Source organism: Lipotes vexillifer, unplaced genomic scaffold (genome assembly GCF_000442215.2).
Source record: "Lipotes vexillifer unplaced genomic scaffold, Lipotes_vexillifer_v1.1 scaffold496, whole genome shotgun sequence".
Taxonomy (NCBI): Eukaryota; Metazoa; Chordata; class Mammalia; order Artiodactyla; family Lipotidae; genus Lipotes; species Lipotes vexillifer.
Genome location: NW_006786690.1, coordinates 2816660 through 2825195, shown reverse-complemented (window position 1 = coordinate 2825195; position 8536 = coordinate 2816660).

The following is an 8536-nucleotide window of genomic DNA, read 5'->3' as shown; positions in this document are numbered from 1 at the left end:
GAAAGAGACAGTCAAGCAACAGTGGGTGCTCAGTGAAGAATTTGAATGAACAGTAGGACTTATTTATTGAGCCTTTACTGCACCTCATTTCATTCTTCCACCTGCGTTCCTGGGCATTCTAACTCCATTTTATGGCTGAAGGAACCAAGGCCCAGATAGGTCACATAAGCTGGTGAGTATAGATCCAGGATTCGGATGCTGCCTGATTGCAGGGGCCTCACCTTAACCTCTAAGCCCTGTTATCACTTCACTCTGGAGGATGCTCAGGCCCGTGGGAAATTTCCTGTTCCTGAGTATTCCACCACCACTACCATGACATCATGGCTATTATGTGGCTTTCCAGCAACTGTTCCCCATCTCTCCCACCATCAGAGCCATATTTGGCTCTATTGGAATCCCATGTGATTGGCTGGGGTTTGGGGTGGCACCTCCAGCTCCAGGGTGGGCTCTGATGGCTCAGACCAAGGAATGCTTCATTCCCATATCCTCGGTCACAAAGACGGACACTACCTCAGCCAGAGCCAGTGATCTGTCAGAAGTCCACATGGCTTTTAGAGGGGAGGAGCTGCTTTTTGCTTCTGCAGAACTACTGGGAGGGATACTGTTCCCTGCAGAGTCTGTTGAGGGAATGTGAGAGCTGGAGGTGTAGCAGCTCTTCTGCCAAAAGAGGATCCCTTTTGAGGATGAAGCCAATATATGGAGGAAGGCAGAAGGCAGGGCCAAGAGACTTCATGGAGAAATAGAACCTGGTCTGTGCTTTTATATTACTGTTGTTGTGTACAGAGCACCCTAAACTTAAGAGCTTAAAACAGCAAACATGAGACTTCCCTGGTGGCACAGTGGTTTAGAATCTGCCTGCCAAAGCAGGGGACACGGGTTCAATCCCTGGTCTGGGAAGATCCCACATGCAGCGGAGCAACTAAGCCTGTGTGCCACAACTACTGAGCCCACGTGCTGCAACTACTGAAGCCCATGCCCCTAGAGCCTGTGCTCTACAACAAAAAGAAGCCACCACAATAAGAAGGCTGTGCACTGCAATGAAGAGTAGCCCCTGCTTGCCACAACTAGAGAAAGCCCGTGAGCAGCAACGAAGACCCAACGCAGCCAAAAATAAATAAAAATATTTTTTTAAAAAGGGCTTCCCTGGTGGCACAGTGGTTGGGAGTCCGCCTGCCAATGCAGGGGACACGGGTTCGCGCCCTGGTCCGGGAAGATCCCACATGCCGCAGAGCGGCTGGGCCCGTGAGCCATGGCCACTGAGCCTGCGTGTCCGGAGCCTGTGCTCCGCAACGGGAGATGCCACAACAGTGAGAGGACTGTGTACCACAAAAAAAAAAAAAAAAAAAAACCACCAGCAAACATTTATTCCACACGGTTTGTGCTTGGGAATCCAGAGAGCCTAGATGGGTGGTTCTGGCTCAGGGTCTCCTGAGTTTATAGGAAGATGTTGGCTGGGGCTGCATTCATCTGAAGGCTTGGATGAGGCTGGAAGACCCACTTCCAAGATGGCTCATGTACATAATTGTTGGGAGGAGGCCTCGGTTCCTCACCAAGTGGGCCTCTCCATGGCAGATGGCTTCCCCCGGAGAGCTGGGGGCGGGAAAAACAGTGCCTTCTAGAACCTAGTCTCTGAAGTTGCATGCTCTCATTTCTACTTTTTTCTATCCTCCAGAAGCAAGTCACTGAGTCCAGCCCACACTCAAAGGGAGAATAATTAGTCTTCCTTTGAAGGGACTATTGAAGTATTTGTGGATTTTGTTTTTTTAATGGATCCTTTTTAAAAAATTGAACTATAGTTGATTTACAATATGCTGCATTTGTTTCTGGTATACAGTAAAGGGACTCAGTTATACTTATATATACATATTCTTTTTCATATTCTTTTCCATATTCTTTTCCATTATGGTTTATTACAGGACATTGAATCTAGTTTTCTGTGCTATACAGTAGGACCTTGTTTACCTATTTTATATACAGTAGTTTGTATCTGCTAATCCCAAACTCCTACTTTATCCCTCCTCCACCCCCTTTCCCCTTTGGTAACCCTAAGTTTGTTTTGTATGTCTGTGAGTCTGTTTCTGTTTCATAAATAAGTTCATATATGCCATATTTTAGATTCCACGTATAAGTGATATCATATGGTATTTGTCTCTGTCTGACTTACTTCACTTAGTATGATCATCTCTAGGTCCACCCATGCTGCTGCAAGTGGCTTTATTTCATTCTTTTTTATGGCTGAGTAGTATTTCATTGTATATATGTACCACATCTTCTTTATCCATTCCTCTGTTGATGGACATTTAAGTTTCTTCCATGTCTTGGCTATTGTAAATAGTGCTGCAATGAACATTGGGGTGCATGTATCTTTTCAAATTAGAGTTTTCTCTGGATATATGCCCAGGAGTGGGATTGCTGGATCATACGGCAGCTCTATTCTTAGTTTTGTGAGCAAACTTAATACTGTCCCTAGTGGCTGCACCAATTTACATTCCACCAACAGTGCAGGAAGTTTCCCTTTTGTTATGGACTGGTTTTAACCCACCACTATAGTGATATCACTTGAGCTGCTGGACCAAGCTCACACCTGAGGATCCATCTCTGAAAGTTTAGATGCATGAGTTAGTTCATTCCCCTTATTGTTTTTTTTAAAATTATTATTAATTAATTAATTAATTTTTGGCTGCATTGGGTCCTCGTTGTTGCGTGCGGGCTCTCTCTAGTTGCAGCGAGCGGGGGCTACTCTTCGTTGCGGTGTGCGGGCTTCTCACTGTGGTGGTTTCTCTTGCTGCAGAGTACGTGCTCTGGGTGCATAGGCTCAGTAGTTGTGGCTCGCAGGCTCTAGAGCACAGGCTCAGTAGTTGTGGTGCACGGGCTTAGTTGCTCTGCGGCATGTGGGATCTTCCCGGCCCAGGGCTCGAACCCGTGTCCCCTGCATTGGCAGGCAGATTCTTAACCACTGCACCACCAGGGAAGTCCTATTCCCCTTATTGTTGAAGCCAGTTTGAGCTGGGTTTTCTGGTTCATGCAAATCAAAGAGCCCGGGTTAGTACCTCCAGTGCCTCATGGGAAGTGCCTTCATCTGCCTCATCTCATTCTCCAGACCTGCCTTGTCTGAGGGTGACCCTCTTAAGTACAGCGGTGAGAGCTGGCCCCAGGCTTCAGGAGAAGTCCTTTTCCTAAAACAAGGTACATGCCAGGGTTCCATGACTACAAGTGAAGGTAGATGTGGGAAAACCTCACTGCTCTGTTGATTCATGACCCATCATATTCATTTTTCCACTGGTGGCTCCTGCTAAGACATGACTTTTCCATCCTGGACCTGCCCTTAAACATTGGGCAACAATCTCCAGGTCTCTCTGGGTCGGGCCCCTTTGGGAGGAGCAGGACAGAGGAATCAACCCCATGGTCAATTGGGAAGGGTTGTGGGTCCACCTCCACCCTGCCTTGCTGTGTGGCTGTGAGCAGGTCCCTGCTCCTCTCGGGGCCTCAGTGCCCTCCTTTATGAAAGAAGTTTACACTAACTTGCCTGAACATGCTTTAGGATGTTCTTAGTTCCCTTCTGTCCAGAGGAGACATGAAATTTGAAAAGTAGCCTCACTCAGACAATCTGGGTCTTGTGAGGTCATTTGTATTAGCAGAGATGAAGGCATATACTTTATGCCCTTTGCCATCTGCCATCTCATTTGATCCTCCCAGAAGCCAGCAAGGAGACAGGGCCAGGTAGACCTTCAGGACAGACATGGTCTCACCTCCAGGGCCTGGGATAAAATAGCCGCTGTCATTTCTTGAGTGCCTTCTGCTCACCGTGTGCCAAGGGCTTCATGTGTGAGCATTTCGTTTCACTCGCACGTCAGCCCTGCTGGGTGGTTACTATTATTACCCCCTTTTACAGATAAAGGACCATGAAAAACAGAGGCGTGAAGTAACCATCCAAGGAAAAGCAAGCAAACGGAAGCAGTGGAGCTGGGATCCAAACTTGAATGTCTCAGAGGCTGCCTGTGTTTTCCATCACATGACACTCCCTCTTGGTATTAACAGGAGCACAAGGGTGGGAGTAGGGTGGGGCAAAGCTAGGAATCCAGAGACTTGGGATCTCGAATAAACTCTGAACACTTACCAGTTCTGTGGCCAGGGCAAATCTCCCAACGCTCTGAGCTTCAGTTTCCTTACCCTTAAAATGGGGATAATGATTCTCACCTGAATTATAAGAACTCGGGAGGGGCGGAAAAACATTTGTAGTGAAGGCGTGTGTATGAGAGCATGCCTTTTGTACTGCAGAACTGTCTAAATGTTACAGATCGTCGTTTTTCTTAATTCTGGACCAGGAGCTGGGGAAGGAAGTAGGCAGGCTGACCAGGGTAGGCCAAGCGTCCCAGAGTGGCTGTTTCCATGCTTGGTGTACGCAAAGTCCCCTGGAAAGGAAGAGGCAGGGCAGGAGGAAAGGCCAAAGCTCTGAGTTCTTATATAGAACTTCCATCCACTCCAGGGCCCTCCAGGGCAAGAGAAACTCCGGACCGTCACCACCGAGTTCCAAGCATTCCAGAGGGCTCAGTGGGGAGGAAGGCTGTCATCGCCTGACCCAGCAGCAGCCAGGGATAGGCTGCGATGGGCTGGCTGTAATCCTCTCCTCACCCTGCCCTGATCTCACTGTCCTACCCAAGGCCCAGCTCCCAGTGCCCACCCTACCAGGAGGAACAGCAGACTCCAGACCCCAGCGGTGATGGCCAAGCGCCCAGCCTTATCGAGGGGCAGCTTTGGAAGGAGACTGGGATTTGGAGTCGGGACGCCCAGGCTCTGGTTCTGGTTTAGTTCTGTCCCCTCTCTGGGCCTCAGTGTCTCGCCTGTGAAATAGGAACATCAGCGAAGGGCACCGGCGTACTGCAGTCTCACCCTGGGGCGAAGCAAGAGCCACGTGCTGTGCCTGCCACAAAGCGCCTCTCACCCTTCATCCCCAGCCCATCAGAGGAACGCGCACGTGCTGCCCTCTTGGTTGGGGGTCACAGTCCTCCAGCCCAGGGATTCCACACTCAAGCCATCTTTATAATTTTGTGTCTCTGATTCTCCCTGAATTCTAGGTCTTTCTTGCTCCCAATTAGGCTGAGAGGTCCTTAAGGATGAGAAGCTGGGGTCTGCTTACTACTGTGCTCCCCTCGGAGCCTAGTATACGGTTGAACACAGGGTGAATCTCGGACCCGTTTACTGATTGTGCTGCTGGGCCATCCTGGGGGCCATGGATGGACACTCAGTCCACTCCCAGTGCCTGTTGGAAAGAGTTCGGCCACCCAGGGGGGAATCCAGCTTTCTGCCCCTGGTTCTACTCCATTCAGACTGTGTGACTTTACACAAGGCCCTTCCCCTCTCCCAGAAGTGTCCGTGTTTCTTTGAAATGTGCTTGGTGGAGACCCAGTGGACCCTGCAGCTCCAGGTGGAGCGAGCCGAAGGTGTTCCTGGGTGGTGGGGAGAGGCCAAGGGCATGAGCTGGTACTCCAGCCCTCACCCCACCCCCAGAGCTGCTCTGTCCTTCACTTAAAAAACAAAAAAATTATTTGATTGCACCGGGTCTTGGTTGCAGCAGGCGGGCTCCTTAGATGTGCCTCATGGGATCCTTAGTTGCAGCAGGTGGGCTCCTTAGATGTGACATGTATGAACTCTTAGTTGAGGCGTGCATGTGGGATCTAGTTCCCTAGCCGGGGATCGAACCCAGGCCTCCTTCATTGGGAGCACGGAGTCTTAACCACTGTGCCACCAGGGAAGTCCCTGTCCTTCACTTTCAACTTTTATGCATTGGGCTTTCACGTGAGACTTTTGTTTTGTTTTTAAGGCTTTACTGAGGCAAAGCTGATGCACAATAAACTGGCGCACTTAAAGTGTACACTTTGATAAGTTTTCACATATATGTACACTCGGGAAACCATCTACGATCAAGAGAGCGAACTTATCCACCACCCTCAAAAGTTTCCTCGTTCCCCTTTTCAGTTCCCCCATTACCCAGGAACCACGGATCTGCTGTCACCACACGCCATTTGGCATTTTCTAGATTTTTTTATGTAAATGGACTCATACAGTATGTACTCTTTTTTGTCTGGCTTCTTTCACTCAGCATAATTACTTTGAGATTCATCCATGTTGCTACATGTATCAATAGTCCATCCCTTTTCAGTGCTGCCTGGTGTTCTGCTGTATGGATGGATGCACCACCATTGTTTACCCAGGGACCTGTCGATGGGCATTTGGGTCCTTTCTAGCTATCGCAAATGAACGTTCCTGCTACGAGTGCTCCTGTGCACAAGATTTTATCTGAGGAAGTTGCACTATTTAAAACAAAGCTGGCCCGCGCTCCACAACCAGAGAAGCCACCGCAATGAGAAGCCGTGAGCAGCAATGAAGACCCAGTGCAGCCAAAAATAAATAAGAGAAAAAAAAAGAAAGAGAAAAAAGCTGGATAACATGATCCCCAGAGTCGCAGGCTTTTAAGGACCAGAAAGCTGTCATGGGGAGTCAAAGACTAAGGGAGCTGCCACTTTCGAGCTCCTGTGGCCGCCAAGCACCTGACCACACCTGCTCAATTAATCAGAGCACGGCTGGGAAGCAGGCGCCATTGTTATTCCCAGTTTACAGATAAAATAGCTGAGGCGTAGAGGCATGGCTGAGGCGGACTGGCTGGCGACACACGCCGAGGCTGTGACAGAGCCTGACTCAGCCCCAAGGTCTAGCTGCCTCTCCCAGCTGCCACTCGCCTAGGAAGAGAACCAGCCCTGGTTCCCTCTTTCGTTGACTCACCGCGGGGCTGGGGTTTACGTTGGTTCCCATTGTGCTGGGCCCACAGGGGACACCCCGTCAAGCCTGGGAGGCACGTCGGGGACCTGCGGCCAGCGCAGCGGCAGGAAGTGAGGCAGCCGCGTTTGTAAGGGGCACCGGGTCCTGGGCCGGGCAGAGGAAGACAGGAGGGAGCCCCTTGTTCTGTAGAGGCCGCTGGACTTCCCACACATGTTCTCTCCTATAACGTTCACAGTTCTGTGAGCTCGGAATGATCATCTCCATCTTACAGATGAGAAAACTGAGGCTCAGGAGAGTCTATCAGTCAGGATTCTGTCAGCATCAAGTAACAGAAAAGCCAACTGAAAGTGGCTTAAACCATAAATACATTTAATTGACACCCCTCCAAAGTTTTTTTTTTTTTTTTTTGCAGTACGCGGGCCTCTAACTGCTGTGGCCTCTCCCGTTGTGGAGCACAGGCTCTGGACGCGCAGGCTCAGCGGCCATGGCTCACGGGCCCAGCCGCTCCGCGGCATGTGGGATCTTCCCGGACCGGGGCACGAACCCGTGTCCCCTGCATCGGCAGGCGGACTCTCAAACCACTGTGCCACCAGGAAAGCCCATAAGATGCTATTATTATACCCACTTTACAGAGGGAGACACGGAGGCACAGAGAATAAGAAGCTTGCCTGAGGTCACATAGACAGAAAGTGGTGGTCCTGGTATTTGAACCCGGCCTGGTATTCCAGGATCCCACCACGCACAAAGGTCAAAGGAGGGGCTTGGGGAAGGCCCAGGGGGTGAGTCAGAGGGCGGGTGGGGCAGCCCCCAGGCCAAATAGGAATTGCTAAGCAGTGACAGGTGAAGGCCAGCTGCTTGGGGAGCCCAATAGCCAGGAATGGGGCTGGGGCCAGGCCCGCTGGCAGGTCCAGCCCAGCCCAGCCTGTAACACGAGCCCAGGAGGCGTCACCACCCACCCACCTCCCCTGCCTCTTGGGTTCCAGGTATCTTGCCTGGGGCCCCTGCTCCACTTACCGGATGGAAAAACTGAGGCCGTTCTTGCATGAAAGTTTAGTTTGTTTGTTTTTATCTGTTTTATTCACTGCCTCATCCCTTTTGCCTAGAACAGTGCTTGGCACATAGTAGGCATTCAATAAACATTTGTAGAATGAATGATTGACTTGTTGAATGAATGTGGTTTTTCCGAGGCACTTAGCATTGCAACAGAAAGCTGGCTGTCAGAACAGAGCCTCTTCAGCCCCTGATGTCACACGTGGGAAGACCACCCGAGGTCAGAGAAAAGGATATACCCTCACAAGGCACACAGGCTCTCACAGACACAACACTGAATACATTTCCCCCAACACCCAAACGCAAACACACACACACACATGCACACACACGCACACGCATGCACATACACGCCTCACTTTAGTTACAAGGACAGAACCCCCTCAGCCTACTTAAGCATAAATGGGGGAGCGGTAGGTGGAGAGCATTACTGGCAGGATCCTTGTGTAAGGGCAAGGGCTGGAAAAGCATCCCCAGCTCCAAGGAGCCAGAAACCAACCAGAAAAAAATGACATCACCCCCCACCACCGCTGCCCACCTGGGCTGCACGCCTACTTTTTTCTCGCCTTCTCCCATCACTAGCTTTCTCAGGACTCCTGGCTGCCTCAGCCCCAGCTCTGCAGGTCCTCTCAGTTCAAACACCCGACAGAGGCCGGTGTTTAGGTTTCAATTTCAAATTCTAGGAGAGTGAACCTGATTGGCCAGCTGA